Raw genomic sequence first — 19379 nt, 5'->3', positions numbered from 1 at the left:
AAAAATTTGCTGGGCGTAGTGGCGGGTGCCTGTAGTCCCAGCTACTCGGGAGGCTGAGGAGGGAGAATCGCTTGAACCCTGGAGGCAGAGAGCTTGCAGTGAGCCGAGATTGCGCCACTGCACTCCAGCCTGGCAACAGAGCGAGACTCCTTCAAAAAAAAAAAAGTTAATTAACTAAATTTTTAAAAATTAATCCAATGTAAAAGAAAAAAAACTAGCATCCAGGACATAAAGACAAATCTCTATATGCTGGGTGTGGTGGCATATATATATATATGTGTGTGTGTCGAAACTTCTCAAATCATGCTCTTTTATATGTGCAATTCATTGTCAATTATGCCTCAATAAAGCATTTTAAGAGTTGATTTTATTTTTTCATTTTTAATTTCAATTTTGTTTTGTTTTATAACATAACAAATAGGACCAGAATTATGCATACAACTTATAAATAATTATATATATTTGTGTGTATATATATATATATGAGGGTGCAGGTTCAAAATTTTCTCACTGAAAAAGGCTTATAGTCACAAATGCGTGGCAACTACTGGTTGAAGCCAGTTTCAAACCCAAATACAGAAGCTAAGCCCACATGTTTAACTGCTACACTCTACTGCCCCCTGCTGGAAGCAGGTTTTGCATTGGGCCTTTAATTGACTCCTCTGGGTTAATGTCACAAATTTAATGAGGAAAGATTTTCCAAAGATCTACTTAGAACCAAACCCTTCTAAACCACATACACACACACACACACACACACACACACACACACACACACACACACACACACACACATATAGCAGGAAGCAGCCCCAGATCTTTCTGCCACACCAGCCTCGAGAGAGAAGAGAGCAACCTTTCAAAGTTGTGAAAGAGAAAAAACAAAAACGAAACTATCAGGCCAGAGTCCAAACTTTCCCTAACACCTTGAATGCCCCCTCAGGAGGCCATGGATGGAAACGGGTCTTCCCTAGAGGCCAAGATTCCCCCTCACCCTTTCTCCAGGTAACTAAGAGACTTAACACCAAGCCTCTGGCCAGGAATGGTGGCTAATGCCTGTAATCCCAGCATTTTGGGAGGCCGAGGTGGGAGGATTGCTTGAGCCCAGGAGTTCAAGATCAGCCTGGGCAACATAGTGAGACCCTGCCTCTACCAAAAAATAACACAAAAATTAGCCAAGCCTGATGGTGTGCACCTGTAGTCTCGGCTACTTGGGAGGCTGAAGCGGGAGTATGGTTTGAGCCCAGGTCGAGGCTGGAGTGAGGTGTGATCATCCCACTGCACTCCAGCCTATGGCACAAAGCGAGACCCTGTCTCAAAAAAAACAAAACGAAACAAGGCTGAGCACAGTGGCTCACGCCTGTAATCCCAGCACTTTGGGAGGCCGAGGCGGGCAGATCACCTGAGGTCAGGAGTTCGAGACCAGCCTAGCCAACATGGTGAGACCCCATTTCTATTAAAAATACAAAAATTAGCAGGGCATGGTGGCAGGTGCCTGTAATTTCAGCTACTCAGCAGGCTGAGGCAAGAGAATCGCCTGAACCCAGGAGGCAGAGTTTGCAGTTAGCCAAGAGTGCAGTGCCACTGCACTCCAGCCTGGGTGACAGAACAAGACCCTGTCTCAAAACAAACAAAACAAAAGCCAAACCTCTTGTCAGCCAGAGAGCGAGAGTTGCAAGGAGGAGTTGCCAGAATAGAACTATTCTGGCCGTAGTCCAGAGAGCTACTGTGAGTTCTGACAAAACCCACAGGCAGACCCTTGAGGACCTTACAAATGTCTCTTTAGTGGGTTTTTTTGTTTTGTTTCGTTTTCAGACGGAGTCTCACTCTGTCACCCAGGCTGGAGTGCAATGGCACAATCTTGGCTCACTGCAACCTGCCTCCCAAGTTGACACCATTCTCCTAACTCAGCCTCCTAAGTAGCCGGAATTACAGGCGCCCGCCACCACACCTGGCAAATTTTTGTAATTTTGGTAATGACAGGGTTTCACCATGTTGGCCAGGCTGGTCTTGAACTCCTGACCTCAGGTGATCTGCCAGCCTCGACCTCCCAAAGTGCTGCGGTTACAGGTGTGAGCCACTGTACCCAGCCATCTTTATTGTTGTTTCCAAAGACTTCTAAAGTAAGTGAGCTCATTGCTTCAGTTTCAGCCACACTATGACACATGGTCAAGAACTCCCCTCCAATCCAGTTCCCATTTCAAACAATGTTCTATGAGGGGATCCACCCAGACCTGGGATCTGGTCTGCAGGATTAGGCAATGCACCCAGGATAATCCCAGAGCGTAAGTAGACAGTTCCATGATCCGAAATAAGCCACCACCCTGCAAATGTTACCACTATTATCATCAGTTTCCTGCTTCCACTGAGATCTAAAACTCACAGCAATATCATTCAGTCCTAGGGAAAAGAAAAAAAAAACAAAACGTGTGCAAAGGATTTTCTCTGAAACACAATATAGCACGGAGGTTAAAAACTTCGGATTTGAAGTCAGATACGCCAAGGTCCAAAGCCTGGCTCTTTATTTTATTTATTTATTTATTTTTCTTTTTAAACACAGGGTCTCACCATGTTGCCCAGGCTAGTCTCAAACTACTGGGCTCAGGTAATCCTCCCCACATCAGCCTCCCAAAGTGCTGGGATTACAGGTGTGAGTCACCATGCCAGGTCCTGGTACTTTTTTTTTTTTATTTTTTTTTTTCAGACCAGGTCTGCCTGGTTTTATACTTTATTTTTTTGTTTGTTTGAGATGGAGTCTCGCCCTGTCGCTAGGCTGGAGTGCAGAGGTGCTATTTTGGCTTTACTTCAATCTCCACCTCCCAGGTTCAGGTGATTCTCCTGCCTCAGTCTCCCAAGTAGCTGGGATTACAGGTGCACGCCACCACACCCAGCTAATTTTAGTATTTTTAGTAGAGACAGGGTTTCACCATGTTGGCCAGGATGGTCTCAATCTCCTGAACTTGTGATCCGCCTGCCTCAGCCTCCCAAGTGCTGGGATTATAGGCATGAGCCACCACGCCCAGCGCCTGGTTCTATAATTTAGCTTCTAAGTTGTGTGTCTAGGGAAAGTCAACTCTATACTTCTCTGAACCTTTTCTGTGACTCAATTTTGTCATAGATGAAATGGGGATAATAGTAGTAATTACCTTGTAGGATTGTTGTGAGAAATACATGACACTGTATATGCAAGGCTCTTCGTGCAGTGCTTGGCTCATGTCAAACACCCTGTATCTTTACTCTTATTGTTGTTACTATTACTGTTACTGTTTTTGTTTTGTTTGGGGTTTTGGGTTTTTTGGTTTTTTGTTTGTTTGTTTTTGTTTTTGTTTTTTTGAGGTGGTGTCTCGCTTTCTCACCCAGGCTAGAGTGCAAGTGGCACAATCTCGGCTCACTGCAGCCTCCATCTCCTGGATTCAAACGGTTCTCCCTCCTTAGCCTCTTGAGTAGCTGGGATTACAGGCATGCACCACCACGCCTGGCTAATTTTTGTATTTTTAGTAGAGACAGGGTTTTGCCATGTTGGCCAGGCTGGTCTCAAACTCCTGACCTCAGGTGATCCACCCACCTTGGCCTCCCAAAGTGCTGGGATTACAGGCATGAGCCACCACACACTTGGCCTGTTATTATTCTTCTCTACCGTCTGTCATTCTTCACCATCTCAGTTTTTTCTTTTTTCTTTTTTTTTTTTTTTGAAACAGGGTCTTGCTCTGTTGCCCAGGCTGAAGTGCGATAGTGATCATTGTCCTCATGTCGGTCTTATCCTCTCCAGTTCAAACAGTCCTCCCACCTCAGCCCACTGAGTAGCTGGGACCACAGGTATGTACCTTCATGCTCAGCCTTTTTTTTTTTTTTTAAGCAGAGATGAGATCTTGCTATGTTGCCCAGGTTCATCTTGAACTCCTGGGCTCAAGCAATCCTCCCACCTTGGCCTCCCAAAGTTCTGGGATTACAGGTGTGAGACACTGCACTTGGTCCATCTTGATAGACTGAAAGAGCTCACTCAGATAGGTCGGTGGATCATGTGGGTTCTTCAAGGCCTGAGAATTGGGTTATTTACTTCAGCCAGTCATGCATGTCTCACCATTCCAAAGTTCTAGAAGTCAATAGAACTCACAAGGATATCTCAGGACCAGTTACACACCCCCAAATTTAGAAAATACAAGCAAATATCAGAACTAAAGATGACCATTGCAGCTGCTTAAAATCAAAGCACTGATGATTTCCTAAAATAGCATTTCCCAAGCCAAGAGCAAGATTCAAGATCCCAAAGTCTAAAACCATGTCCCTACTGTCAGCCAAGGAAAAGTGTATAGATGGAGAAGATAGAAGAGGGAAAAAAAAGGCCAGGCACAGTGGCTCATGCCTGTAATCCCAGCACTTTGGGAGGTGGAGGTGGGCAGATCACTTGAGGTCAGGAGTTCAAGACCAACCTGGCCAACATAGTGAAACCCCATGTCTATTAAAAATACAAAAATTAGCTGGGTGTGGTGGTTTGTACCTGTAATCCCAGCTACCGGGGAGGTTGAGGTGGGAGAATCACTTGAACCCAAGAGGCAGAGGTTGCAGTGAGCCAAGATCACACCACTGCACTCCAACCTACGTGACAGAGTGAGACTCTGTAAAAAAAAAAAAAAGGAGAAGAAACCATGTAGGATAATAAATATTATTAAAAAAAAAAAAAAAGAAAGAAAGAAAGAAAGAAAGAAAAGAAAAGAGGGAAAGCTTTCTGGTTTTCAGTTTTTCCAAGATGCCAATTGTCCTCATTTCCCCACCTGTGTAGTTAAAACCCATGGGAGAATTCCTCCATCAAGAGGTTAACCCCCTCGTTCTAGGGGAGAAGTGGAGGGATATGTCTATTGCCTGGGTGTTGCATCTCCCGGCTCAGAGAATACTATCTTATCACACTTAGACTGGTGGTTCTGCAACTCTAGGATGCATCAGAATAGCCTGGAGGATTTGCTAAGGCACAAATGGCTAGTTTCTGACTCCATAGATCTGGGGTGGGACCAGGAATTTGTAACAAGTTCCCAGGCTGTGCACTAGAAACAAGTCTCAGTCTCATCAGCCAGAAGAGAAATGATTTGCAGAAACTCAGCCCACTTGAGATACGAGCTTACTCTCAAGTACAGGCTTACTCTCAAGAAGTCCTTTGATTCTCTCAGGTTTTCTTCTCAAAGCTTGGGCATCCGGCACATTTTTTAAATTATTTTATTTTATTTTTATTTTTTGAGATGGAGTCTCACTCTGTCGCCTAGGCTTAAGCACAGTGGTGCCATCTCAGCTCACTGTAACCTCTGCTTCCTGGGTTCAAGCTATCATCCCGCCTCAGCCTCCTGAGTAGTTGGGATTACAGATGCCCGCCACCGTGCCCGGCACCATGCCTGGGTCATTTTATTTTATTTTATTTTATTTTATTTTATTTTATTTTATTTATTTTTGAGACGGAATCTTGCTCTTGTCGCCCAGGCTGGAGTGCAATGGCACGATTTGGCTCACTGCAACTTCTGCCTCCCGAGTTCGAGCAATTATCCTGCCTCAGGCTCCCAAGTAGCTGGGATTACAGGCACATGCCACCATGCCTGGCTAATTTCTGTATTTTTAGTAGAGACTAGGTTTCACCATGTTGCCCAGGCTGGTCTCGAACTTCTGACCTTGTGATCCACCAGCCTTGGCCTCCCAAAGTGCTAGGATTACAGGCGTGAGCCACCGCACTCCACCAAACCATGGTATTTTAGTTTGATTCCTCTGGAAACAGAGCCTGAGACAGGGCTTCCGATGCATGGGGTTTATTCGTTTATTTCTTCTGGAAGCAAATGTAAGGGAGTAAAAGGGAAACAGGGTAAGTCAGGGAGAGAGATGGAGCAAAGATGTAGTCTCAGGAAAAGTCTAGCCTTGGTCTGATCAGTGAGGGTTTCTAGGGCATAGGCTATAGTGCAGTAAGGTTCTTCCTGGAGAACAGGGGCGGGGCTTTTCTGAGGACCACAGGGTTGGGTAACTTCCAGGAGAGGCAGCTCGCATCATCCCAGGGCAGTGTTCTGGGGAAGGGAGACCACTATAGGCTGTAAACAGCCAACACTCACTGCAGTTGGGAAATGCGGGTGGGATCCCACTGTGTCTGCTATGCGAGGCAACTTATTTGACTCTGCAGACATTCTACTCAACAGGTTTGTTGCTCAGCAAGCTTGAGGCTGAGACGTAAGGTTTTGCTTGTTTTAGTAATTAGGTTTTCTTTTTCTTTTGTTTTGCGGCAAGATCTCTGTCATCCAGGTTGGTGTGCAGTGGTGTGATCACAGCTCACTGCAGCTTCGACTGCCTGGGCTCAAGCAATCCTCCCACCTTAGACTCCTGAGTAGGTGGGACCACAGACATGTAGAACCATGGTTTGATTTTTTTGTAGAGTGGAGTTCTCACTGTGTTGCCCAGGCTGGTCTCGAATGCCTGGGCTCAAGCAATCCACCTGCCTCAGCCTCCCAAAGTGCTGGGATTACAGGCATGAGCCACTACACCCAGCCAGGTTTTCTTTTCAATGTTTGTATATTTTATTAAGAAAATTAAACAAAACCATTGTTTATGAAATCCATCATATTTTTACCATAAGGGCATAAATCTATGTGTCTGCTTCTTCACTGGTTTTTAACCTTTTATTTGAGTATCACGTATGATGTACTAATACACTTTTAACAACTGCCTCTCCAAGTGTAGCTCCGACACGCATGTTTGTTGATATTTTTGTTTACATAAACAACTAGGAAGAGAAAAGTGAAATGAAGTTTTTTTGGAACTTTACTCATTTTTCAATGATGAAAGGAACGTCTTTGTTGAGTCAGATAATAGATTTCAAACACAAGGAGAATATTTCCTTGATTTTTTATGTCATTAACAGACACAACACTTCTAAAAAATATTTTCTGCCGGGCGCGGTGGCTCACGCCTGTAATTCCAGCACTTTGGGAGGCCGAGACGGGCGGATCATCTGAGGTCAAGAGTTCAAGACCAGCCTGGCCAACATGCTGAAACCCCCGTCTCTACTGAAAATACAAAAATTAGCCAGGCGTACTGGTGCATGTCTGTAGTCCCAGCTACTCAGGAAGCTGAGGCAGGAGAATCGCTTGAACCTGGAAGGCAGAGATTGCAGTGAGCCAAGATCACACCACTGCACTCCAGCCTGGGAAAGAGAGTGAGACCCTGTCTCAAAAAAAAAAAAAAAAAAAGTTTAGGGGGTCAACAAAATATAAATCAAGACCCAACTTGTAGCATCTGCTGACTTCCATGGTAAAAACACTTGCACCATAACTGATTCCAAGATGGTAATGTGATGTCACTGGCATGGAGTTGGGTTATAATTCTATGTAACCCACCATTCCATATTAATAGTATTTCCACCATACAGATACCATAGATAGAAAGAGTCCCAAGTGTGCTCAGAAGCAACAGTAAAAGAATTAGAAAATAAATTTTGAGTATTTATTACTTTCGTCTTTAATGTATTAAATTGTAAGTGTGTATACGTTAATTGTTAACGATGTCTGGACGTGATGGCGCCTGCCTGTAGTCCCAGCTACTGGACTTGGGAAGCTGAGGTGGGAGGATCGTTTGAGCCGGGGAGGTGGCGGTTGCAGTAAGACAAGATCGCACCACTGCACTCTCCAGCCTGGACAGCAGAATGCAACTGTCTTTAAATAAATAAATAAATAAATAAATAAATAAATAAATAAAGTGTTCATGCCCCCTCCATCTGTATCAAGAAATACAATGCAGTTAGATCCCCCAGGAGCCTCCCTCCAGCCTCCGCAGAGTAGCTACCCCGTTTCTTTCCCCCTCTCTCGCTTCTCCGTGGGTAACCAATACTTCTAACAGCTTGGAACCCTTGACTTGCTTTTGTCATTCCAATGGAATCATGAGCCTGCAGTTTGAAATGTCACCAGTAGAGGCCTCTCGTGAGGCAAAACAGAAATCTACAGGACTCCGCCTCTGAAAAACCCAGTCCCGCAGGACTTCCGGCCTTCCTCAGACGTGAGGAGATGGTTACTCACGCCCGGGGCGGGGAGGAGAGTGAAATGACCGAGCTCTGACTGTGCGTGGGTGAGTCCTTGGAGGAGATATGAGGCCACAGTGTTCCCTGGGGGAGATAAAGGGACCAACTTTGGCCTTAAACCCCAGTGTTGACCGGGACTGGTGGCTCAAACCTGTAATCCCAGCACTTTGGGAGGCCGAGGCGGGCGATCACCTGAGGTCAGGAATTCAAGACCAGCCTGGCCAACATAGTGAAACCCCGTCTCTACTAAAAATACCAAAAAAAAAAAAAAAAAAAAAAAAATTAGGCGTGGTGGCGGCCACCTGTAATCCCAGCTACTCGGGAGGCTGAGGCAGGAGAATTGCTTGAACTTGGGAGGCGGAGGTTGCAGTGAGCCGAGACTGCGCCATTGCACTCCAGCCTGGGCAACAAGAGTGAAACTCCGTCTCAAAAAAACAACAACAGGCCGGGCGCGGTGGCTCATGCCTGCAATCCCAGCACTTCGGGAGGCCGAGGCGGACAGATCACGAGGTCAAGAGATCCAGCCCATCCTGGCCAATATGGTGAGACCCCCGTCTCTACTAAAAATACAAAAAATTAGCCGGGCGTGGTGGCGGGCTCTTGTAATCCCAGCTACTTGGGAGGCTGAGGCAGGAGAATCGCTTGAACCCGGGAGGCGGAGGTTGCAGTGAGCCGAGATCGCGCCATTGCACCACTCCAGTCTGGGCAAAAACAGGGAAACCCCGTCTCAAAAAAACAAACAAACAAACAAAACCAGTGTGTTGTGCCAGCGAATTAGCATAGCCCAAATGAGCACCAAGGACTGCTTCTGCCCAGGCAACAGGACCAGCTCCTTTATTTGAAGCCTAAACCTTAATCAGCTCATTATTAGTTCACACCACCCTGATCTAGAAGAAGCAAACCCGTGGAAAAACGTATCAAGGGGAAAATAGAGGTAAGGAAATAGAACATAGAGATTAAGCTCGCAGACTCCAACGGACCTATGTTTGAATCACAGCCGCATCACTTACTAGCTTTGTAAATTTGGACAAATTACTTAACTTCTATGAAACTTAGTTTGCTCATCTGTGAAATGGAGGCAAGAAAACCTTCCTTGCAAATTAGCGATTAAGTAAATCACATATGTGCAGCAACAGTGACTATTTTGAGGAGGATGAAAGGAAGACTGTCATTTGGTTTCCAAAGACATTCCAATACACTGAATTTATGATGTGCAGAACTGGCAGGGTATGCGAACAAGGGAATTAAAACTGCTCCAGGCCAGGGGCAGTGGCTCACGCCTGTAATCCCAGCACTTTGGGAGGCTGAGGCAGGAGAATTGCTGATTGCTTGAGACCGGGAGCTCTAGACCAGCCTGGGCACACTCCAGTCTGGGCAACAGGGAAAGACACTGTCCCCAAAATTATTTTTTAAAAAACATTTATGCATAATAGTATAAACAGCTCTTTCATTTGGTCAAGGACATATTTGCATATTAGTGCATACATGCATATCACATAGCTACATCTAATTTTATATAAATGGGATACATAATTAGAGTATTTTCTATTTTTAGTAGCTTTTTTCTTTATTTTTGCTGGTTTTACTCCTTCACTAGTATAATACTCCCTCCAGCCTACCACAAAACCCTTGTTAACAAACCAGTATATTACATTCTGTATTTTTCTCCATGCTCATATAAAATAACTTACAAACATATTGCAAAGTTTTACAATATGTTTACAAAAAGAAGTTCCTATAAGGCTGTTTTCTCATCTTGCAATTCTCAATGTGACTCAAAGAAATTCTTCTGAGTCGGCCGGGCGCGGTGGCTCAAGCCTGTAATCCCAGCACTTTGGGAGGCCGAGGCGGGCGGATCACAAGGTCAGGAGATCGAGACCACAGTGAAACCCCGTCTCTACTAAAAATACAAAAAATTAGCCGGGCGCGGTGGCGGGCACCTGTAGTCCCAGCTACTGAGGAGGCTGAGGCAGGAGAATGGCGGGAACCCGGGAGGCGGAGCTTGCAGTGAGCCGAGATCGCGCCACTGCACTCCAGCCTGGGCAACAGCGTGAGACTCCGTCTCAAAAAAAAAAAAAAAAAAAAAAGTAATTCTTCTGAGTCAATGACTGTACTCTACTTTTTTTTTTTTTTTTTTTTTTTTTTTTTTAGACAGGGACTCACTCTGTCACTCAGGCTGGAGTGCAGTAACACAAAGGCAGCTCACTGCAGCTTTGACCTCCTGGGCTCAAGCCATCCTCCTGCCTCAGCCTCCCACGTAACTGGGACCACAGGTGCATGCCACTACACCTGGCTAATTTTTTAAATTTTTTGTAGAGACAGGTTATCACTTTGTTGCCCAGGCTGGTCTCAAACTCCTGGGCACAAGTAATCCTCCCTCCTCGGCCTCCCAAAGTGCTGGGATTATAGGCATGAGCCACCACACCCAGCCTCATATATATATGTTTCTTTTGGAGACAGAATCTCACTCTGTCGCCCAGGCTGGACTGCAGTGGCGCGATCTCAGCAGCTCACTGCAACCTCTGCCTCCTGGGTTCAAGCAATTCTCCCGCCTCAGTCTCCCAAGTAGCTAGGATTACAGGCACTGGCCACCACATCTGGCTAGTTTTGTATTTTTAGTAGAGCCAGGGTTTCACCATATTGGCAAGGCTGGTCTCAAACTCCTGACCTCAGGTGATCCGCCCACCTTGGCCTCCCAAAGTGCTGGGATTACAGGCATGAGCCACTGTGCCTGGCCTCCAATATGTTATTTTTAATGGCTGCATAATACTTCAAATTGCAGATGTTATACAGTTCAGGCAACTATATCTCTTATTTATTTATTTATTTATTTATTTATTTTTGAGACAGAGTCTCACTCTGTTGCCTAGGCTGGAGTGCAGTGGTGTAATCTCGGCTCACTGCAACCTCTGCCTTCCGGGTTCAAGTGATTCTCATGCCTCAGCCTCCCAAATAGCTGGGGCTACAGGTGTGCACTACCACACCCAGCTAATTTTTGTTTTTGTTTTTGTTTTAGTAGTGACAGTGTTTTGGCATGTTGGCCAGGCTGGTCTCGAACTCCTGGTCTCAAGTGATCCATCCACAACAGCCTTCAGTCAGCTATTTCTCAATTGAAGGATACTTTCATTTTTTCCACTTGTTTGTCATTAAGAACAACGCTACAGTAAGCACATTGATATTTCTACCATTATAAACCTGGTGCTTTTATTTTTGTGGAAAAGATCCCTTAGAGTGGGGTTTCCAGGTCAAAGGAGTTAGGCATTTTTTATTTTTACCAGTTGTTAACAGATGCCTTCAAATATGTAACAGGCCAGGCATGGTGGCTCAGACCTGTAATCCCAGTACTTTGGGAGGCCGAGGCAGGAGGATCACTTGAGGCCAGGAGTTCGAGTTTCTTGCCTGGACAATATAGCAAGATCCCCATCTCTACAAAACATTTTTTTAAAAACAAAAACAAAATAACCAAATAAGTCTGTAACAATTTACATTTCCACCAGTACTATGTGAGACTGTGCTCTTCCCCATATCCCTGACTGCAATAGGTTTAGCCTTCTTTTTGTTTGGGTTTCCTTTCCTTGTTCTTGTTACTTTTTTTTTTTTTTTTTTTTTTGAGACAACATCTCACTCTGTCATCCAGGCTAGAGTGCAGTGACGCAATCATAGCTCACTGCAACCTTAAACTCCTGGGTTCAAGTGATCCTCCTGCTTCAGCCTCCCGAGTAGCTGGGACTACAGGCACATGCCACCATGCTCGGCTAATTTTTTTCTTCTTTTCTTTATCTTATGGACATTTTCAAACATTTTGAATGCAAACAGAACAGTATGATGAACCTCCAAAAACGCATGGCTTAGCTTCAGCAATTTTCAATATTCTTTTATTCCCGCAGCCTTCTTTTTAATTTTTGCAAATTTATGGGCATAAAGTGATATACTTGCTGTTACTTTTTTAATCTTGTTTTTACATTTCTCTGACTGCTAGTGATTTTGAGCACATTTTCACATGTGTGGAGCTGATATTATGTAAGAGCCTATTCATAGACTTTGCATATTTTTTGGTTGGTTGTCTTTTTCTTGTCGATTTATAGGAACAGTTTGTATTTAATAGATGTTAATCCTTTACTTATCTTCCATGTTGCCAATATTTTTTCTAATCCGATGTTTGTCTATGGTGTCTATTCTAAAGTTTTAAATTTTTATATATTTCATGTGTATCTGTTTTTTCTTAAAGCTTCTATATTTTCTGTATTGCATAAGAAATTCACCACCACCACCACCAAGTGCAATCTGGTAGTTTAGAAAATTGTTTGGCAAAATGTACTGAAGCAGAACATACACATTTCCCATGACCCAGAAATTTTGCTGCTAAGTATATACCCAACAGAAATGCATAGATACATTCATGTACAGACATGTACAGCCGGGCACCGTGGCTCCTGCCTGTAATCCCAGCACTTTAGGAGGCTGAAGCAGAAAGATCACTTGAGGCCAGGAGTTTGAGACCAGCATGGACAACATAGTGAGACCTCTGTCTCTACAAAACAATAAAATAATTAGCCAGGCATGGTGGTGGCACACACCTGTAATCCCAACTTCTTAGGAGGCCGAGGCAGGAGGATCACTTGAGCCGAGGAGTTGGAGGCTGCAGTGAGCTATGATCAACATACTGCACTTCAGCCTGGGCAAGAGAATGAGACTTTATCTCTAAAAATAAAATATAAAATAAAATAGTACAAGAATACTCATAGAACTATTCATAAAAGCCAAAAACTAGTGGGGAAGAAAACTAATGCCCATCAACACTACAATGGTGCAGCCATAATAAAGAACAAGATCATGTCCTTTGCAGGGACATGGATGGAGCTGGAGGCCATTATACTTAACAAACTAACACAGCAACAGAAAACCAAATACCGCATGTTCTCACTTATAAGTGAGAACAGATAGAGGGGAACAACACACACTGGGGCCTTTTGGAGGATGGAGGTTGGGAGGAGGGAAATGATTAGGAAAAAATAACTAATGGGTACTAGGCTCAATACCTAGGTGATGAAATAATCTGTACAGCAAATCCCCATGACATAAATTTACTTATGTAACAAACCTGCACTCGTACCCCTGAACTTAGGATAAAAGTTTTAAAAAATTAGAATGGATAAATAAATTGTGGCATAGTCACACAATGTGATGCTATATGGCAATGAGAATGAACTACAGCTACACATCTTACAAAAAATAATACTAAAAAGGAAGCCAGACATTGAAGAGCACATGCTGTATGATTCTATTTATATAAAGATCAAAACCAGACAAAAATAATCTATGGTGTGAGAAGTCCGGGTAGAGGTTACTCTTGAAATGGGGCACAAGGAACTTTCTGGGGGAGTTGGTCAAGTTCTGTTTGTTGATCTTTGCACAAAAAACAGAACACAAACAATCACAGTCAAACAGATGTGTTCACTGTAGGACCTGTGATTTGTGTACCTTCTGTAGGTATGCTGCACTTCAATAAAAAGTTTACTATAAAATACAAAATAAATTTCCCCATCTCCTAGCTCCTAGATCATTCACATAGTATTGTAAACCATCCTCAAAGATTTTTATTGTCTTACTTTTCACATTTACTTTTAATCCATGAGAATGTATTTTGTATATTGTGGTAGGCAGGCTTCTAAGATGGCCCCAATGATTGTCACTTGCTGGTATTCATGACCTTGTGTCATCTTCTCTCTGTGAGTGGAGGCTGGAACTGTCTTCTGACAAATAAAATATATCAAAGTTAGACCAGGTGCAGTAGCTCATGCCTGTAATCCCAGCACTTTGGGAGGCCAAGGCAGGAGGATCACTTGAGATGGGTTTGAGACCAGCCTGACCAAAAGGGTGAAACCACATGTCTACTAAAAAAAAATACAAAAGTTAGCCAGGTGTGGTGGTGCGCACCTGTAAACCCAGCTACTTGGGAGGCTGAGGCATGAGAATCACTTGAACCCGAGAGGCAGGAGTGGCAGTGAGCTGAGATCACACCACTGCACTCCAGCCTGGGCAACAGAGCCAGACTCTGTTTCAAAAAAAAAAAAAAAAAAAGACGGGGGCTTAGAATATGTTAATAGGGTATCATTTCTGAGATTAGGTTACAAAAGACTGTGACTTCCACCTTGCCAGCATCTCTGCTTTCTCTATCATCTCTCTCTCTCTCTCTCTCTCTGATGAATTAACTTGCTATGTTATACACTGCCCTTTGGACAGGCCCATATGACAAGGAACCAAACAAGGGTGGACCAATACCTCTTAAGGAACTGAGGCCCTTAGTCCAACAGCCCACAAAGAAATGAATCCTGCTGTCAATCATGGAGTGAGCCTGGAAGTGAATCCTCCCCCAGTCGATCTTTAAGATGAGCATAGCCCAGGCAGACACCCCGAGGGCAGCCTTGCTGGTCTTGCAGCACTGGGCCCTGCTAAGCCATGCCCACATTCCTGGCCCACAGAACCTGTGGAAGAAGAACTGCTGTTGTTTTCAGCCAGCAATTTTGGGGGTACTTTGCTCTGCAGCCATAGAAAACTAATGCACATGTGATATAAGAAAGAAATTTTATTTCTTCCTGATAGATAGACAGTTCTGCCAAGGCATTCATCAAATAGTCCAATGAATTAAACTGTCGTCTTTAGCTAAGTGTGGTGGTGAGCACCAGCAGTCCCAGCTACTTGAGAAGCTGATGTGGGAGGATCGAGTGAGCCCAAATTTCAGGCTGCAGCGAGCTATGATCATGCCACTGCACTCCAGCCTGGGTGACAGAACAAGACCCTATCTCTAAATAAATAAATAAATAAATAAATAAATAATAAAAATATCATCTTTGACATTTATTCAATTATCACATACTGATATTTATTTCTGGATTCTTTGTTCAATCCAACTCATATATTTATTTATTTGTCAACTCCTGTGCTAAAATTATATTGATGCTGTGGTTTTGCAGTATGTTCTGATATCTAGTAAAAAATAAGCCCCTTTCCAGCCAGACGTGGTGGCTCACACCTGTAATCCCAGTACTTTGGAGGCTGAGGCGGGCGTATCAGGAGGTCAGGAGATCGAGACCATCCTGGCTAACACGGTGAAACCACGTCTTTACTAAAAATAAAAAAAATTAACCGGGCATGGTGGCGGGAGCCTGTAGTCCCAGCTACTCGGGAGGCTGAGGTAGGAGAATGGCGTGAACCGGGGAGGCGGAGCTTGCAGTGAGCCGAGATTGCGCCACTACACTCCAGCCTGGGCGACTGAGTGAGATTCCCCCTCAAAAAAAAAAAGCCCCTTTCCCATTTTTCTTTATTCTCACACTTTTCTTGACTATTCTCAAGCATTTATTTTATTTCAAATTTTGCATCTTTAATTTTTGTGGGTACATGGTAGGTGTACATATTTATGATAGGGTACATGAGATGTTTGGATACAGGCATGCAATGCGAAATAAGCACATCAAGCATTCGTTCTTGCATATAATCTTTATTTTAGCCAATTTTTAAAACCTTGGATCAAAAAAATTACATGATACTTATATTTTAATTTGGGGAGAATTTTTTTGTTTGTTTTTTGGAGGGTTTTTTGTTTGTTTTGTTGGGGAGAATTTTTTGTTTGTTTTTTGGGTTTTTTTGTTTTATTTTGTTTTGTTGTGCTTTGTTTTTGTTTTTAGAGACAGGGTCTCACTCTGTTACCCACGTTGGAGGGCAGTGATGCAATTATTGCTCACTGCAGCCTCAAACTCCTGGGCTCAAGTGATCCTCCCACTGCCACCACACCCAGCAATTTTTCAAATTTTTTTGTAGAAACAGAGTCTCGCTATGTTGCCCAGGCTGGTCTCAAACTCCTGGCCTCAAGCAATCCTCCTGCCTTGGCCCCCCAAAATGTTGAGATTACAGATGTGAGCCACCACGCCCAACTTAATTCAGGGAGAATTAACGTATTAATTATATAAAATCTTCCCATGCAGGAACATCCCTTTATATTTGTTCACATTTTGTTTTATGTCTTTCATAAGATTTTAAGGTTTTCTTTCTGTAGGTCTTGTGCCTTTCTACTTAAATTTATTCCTAAGCATTTTCCTTTCAGTGCTATTATGATTGGAGTATTTTTTGTTTTCTATTTCTGTTTTCTCTGCTCTGTTGCTAAAATAGGAGAAAAGCTATTGATGTGTGTATAGATCTAGAGATTTCAGAGCCCTTGAGCACACATTGAGGTGCAGGGAAGAAATAGAACTTTTTTCTTTTTAACTTTATAAAATTTATCAACTTTGTAAAATCTTATAGAACTTCATAGACTTTATAAAATGTAACTTTTATTTTAAGCTCCATTTGTGCAAGGTGGAAGAAATTCAATCCCATCTGGCTCCTCCTAGCCTTTTTCAGGGTAGGTTTAAGTTCCGTGGAGCCTACACAGCACCAGCAGGCAAGAGGGCACGGGGGTCTGGTCACCATCTGTACCAGCGGGCAGCCCCTGAGATGCCAGTGGCCTCTGCTGCATCGCCTGTCCTTCCCCTCTGAAGTCTCCCTCCTCCCTCTTTCCCTCCCTCTCTCTCTCCCCCTCTCTCCTGCATGCTCTACCTCTCTCTCCATATATATATACACACACACACACACATACATGCATATATGTATTGTGTACATGTATGTGTGTGTGTATATATATACACACACATGTATATTTGAGCACATGTGTTCTCTCTCTGCCTTTTTTTTTGAGATGGACAGAGGGACTCTCACTCTGTCACCCAGGTTGGAGTGCAGTGGCGCAATCTTGGCTCACTGCAACCTCCGCCTCCCAGGTTCAATCGATTCTCCCGCCTCAGCCTCCCGAGTAGCTGGGATTACAGGCACCCGCCATCATGCTGGCTAATTTTTGTATTTTTGTAGAAATGGGGTTTCACCATATTGGCCAGGCTGGTCTCAAACTCCTGACCTCAGGTGATCCACCCTCCTCGGCCTCCCAAAGTGCTGGGATTACAGGCGTGAGCCACCTCACGCGGCCTCTCTCTGCCTTTCTGTTTTGAGCACGCATGTTCTCTCTCCTCTTTTCTGAGCACGCATATTCTCTCTCTTTACCTCTGTCTCACTCTTTGTTCCCTCTCTCTCTCTTTCTCTATCTCTTTCTTTTGAACATGCATGCTCTCTGTCTCTATCTCTATTTCGAGCACACATGTTCTTTATCTTTACCTCTCTCTCTCTCTATACACATATATTTTTTGAGCACACGTGTTCTCTTTCTCTGTCTCTATTTTGAGTGTGCATATTCTACTTTTTTTTCTTTTTTTTCTTTTTTTCTTTTTTTTTGAGATGGAGTGTCACTCTGTCACCCAGGCTGGAGTGCAGTGGCTCGATATCATCTTACTGCAACCTTCACCTCCCAGGTTCAAGCGATTCTCCTGCCTCAGCCTCCCAAGTAACTGGGACTACAGGGATTACAGGCACCCGCCACCACACCTGGCTAATTTTTTTTGTATTTTTAGTAGAGGTGGGGTTTCACCACGTTGGCCAGGCTGGTCTGGAACTCCTGACCTCAAGTGATCCACCTGCCTCAGCCTCCCAAAGTGCTGGGTTTATAAGCATGAGCCACCCTGCCCAGCCCCTATCTCTCTTTATCTCTATTTTGGGCGCACATGTTCTTTCCATCTCTCTCTACATATGTATTTTTGGGCACACGTGTTCTCTGTGTGTGTGTCTATTTTCAGCATGCGTGTTCTCTGTCTCTATCTCCATCTCTATTCTGAGCACACATGTTCTCTCTCTCTCTTTCTAATTTCAACACATATGTTCTCCATCTCTATGTGAGCATGCGTGTTTTCTCTTTATCTCTACCAATCATCTCTCGCTCGCTCCCTCCTCCAAGCCACTCTCAGGCACTGAGGCACGTGGTAAACATCCACCCACCCACCTCCATGCCACAGTGGACAGTGGGGACCCCTCTAATGGGCCCCTCTGCCCCAACACAGAATGCAGCTTCTCTTCTGGAGTCTTTCTGCTTTCCCAGGCTCTCCCCAGGAAGCAAAATGCAGAGCCCCTCTGCTCTTGGACCCCACAAACCTACATGGGGTCCCATCCTTGGATGAGGGACTGCAGGCCTGGGTCTCCCTTCCTCGGGGACCTGGAGCAGCTTCTCTCTGTTCCTTCCTATTCTCCTTCCTCTCCAAGTCTGGAAAATCTTTTCCAGCCTCATTTAGTGTCTGAAATTTTTTTTTTTTTTTTTTTTTTTTTTTGAGACAGAGTCTCACTCTGTCGCCCAGGCTGGAGTGCAGCTCACTGCAACCTCCGCCTCCAGAGTTCAAGTGATTCTCCTGCCTCAGCCTCCCAAGTAGCTGGGATTATAGGCACGCACTACCACACCCGGCTAATTTTTGTATTTTTAGTAGAGACGAGATTTCACCATGTTGGCCAGGCTGGTTATTGTCTCAAATCTAGGCTCCTAACCTGAGTTTTCTGAAAACTCAAAAGCTAGAATTTTCATTTATCTTTCTGCTTCTCATCCATTTGCTGAGGTAACAAAATTTAGGGCTGACTTGCTTGAATGGAAGAAGGACTGTCCGGGTAAATGAAACTCTGGAGTGGAAAAAACATGTAAGTATGTCAACATAGGATCCCATCATACATATAGGCATAGGGAGAAGAAACCATTGGCGGAAGTATGACAGAATGTTAAAGGGGTGCTGTTTTCAAATGGTGGACCCGTGAATGAACTTTTTAAAACATTTGTATTTATTATTATTAATTTTTTTTTTTTTTTAATGGAGTGTTGCTCTGTTGCCCAGGCTGGAGTGCAATGGCGCAATCTCGGCTCACTGCAACCTCTGCCTCCAGGGTTCAAGAAATTCTCCTGCCTCAGCCTCCCGAGTAGCTGGGATTACAGGCATGTGCCACCACGCCTGGCTAATTTTTGTATTTTTAGTGGAGACAGGGTTTCACCATGTTGGCCAGGCTGGTCTCAAACTCCTGACCTCAAGTGATTTGCCCACCTCAGCCTCCTAAAGTGCTGGGATTACCGGATGAGCCACTGCATCCGGCTGATTATTATTAATATTTTTGAGATAATGTCTTGCTCTTTAGCCCATGCTGGAGTGCAGTGGTGCAGTCACAGCTAACTGCAGCCTCCAGCTTCTGGGCTCAAGTGATCCTCCCACCTAAGCCTCCTGAGTAGCCGGGACTACAGGTGTGAGCCACCACACCTGTCCAAATATTTTGTTATTTAAATTTTTCTGAATTTTACAAAGTTTCTAGAATGTATATTACTTTTATCATCACATAAACACACACACACACACACACACACACACACACATTTATTCCAGTTCATTTGCAGTTTGTA

The 19379-nt window shown here is 44.1% G+C and overlaps 1 protein-coding gene across 2 annotated transcripts in view; it reads left to right on the top strand.

The window, feature by feature from the left end:
• Positions 1–7924: 7924 nt before the first annotated feature.
• The window catches only part of LOC105485024 (endoplasmic reticulum to nucleus signaling 2), a 38068-nt gene continuing 26613 nt past the window's right edge, over positions 7925–19379 (top strand). The window contains exon 1 of one of the 2 annotated variants that reach the window (XM_071084243.1): positions 7925–8082. The gene's annotated coding sequence lies outside the window, so the exon portion shown is untranslated. Of the gene's footprint in view, positions 8083–8489; positions 8578–19379 lie in introns of those variants that run through there. The other variant, XM_071084244.1, reaches the window with a different exon arrangement.

This window comes from Macaca nemestrina, chromosome 18 (genome assembly GCF_043159975.1).
Source record: "Macaca nemestrina isolate mMacNem1 chromosome 18, mMacNem.hap1, whole genome shotgun sequence".
Taxonomy (NCBI): Eukaryota; Metazoa; Chordata; class Mammalia; order Primates; family Cercopithecidae; genus Macaca; species Macaca nemestrina.
This window is presented reverse-complemented; position numbering and strand designations above follow the sequence as displayed.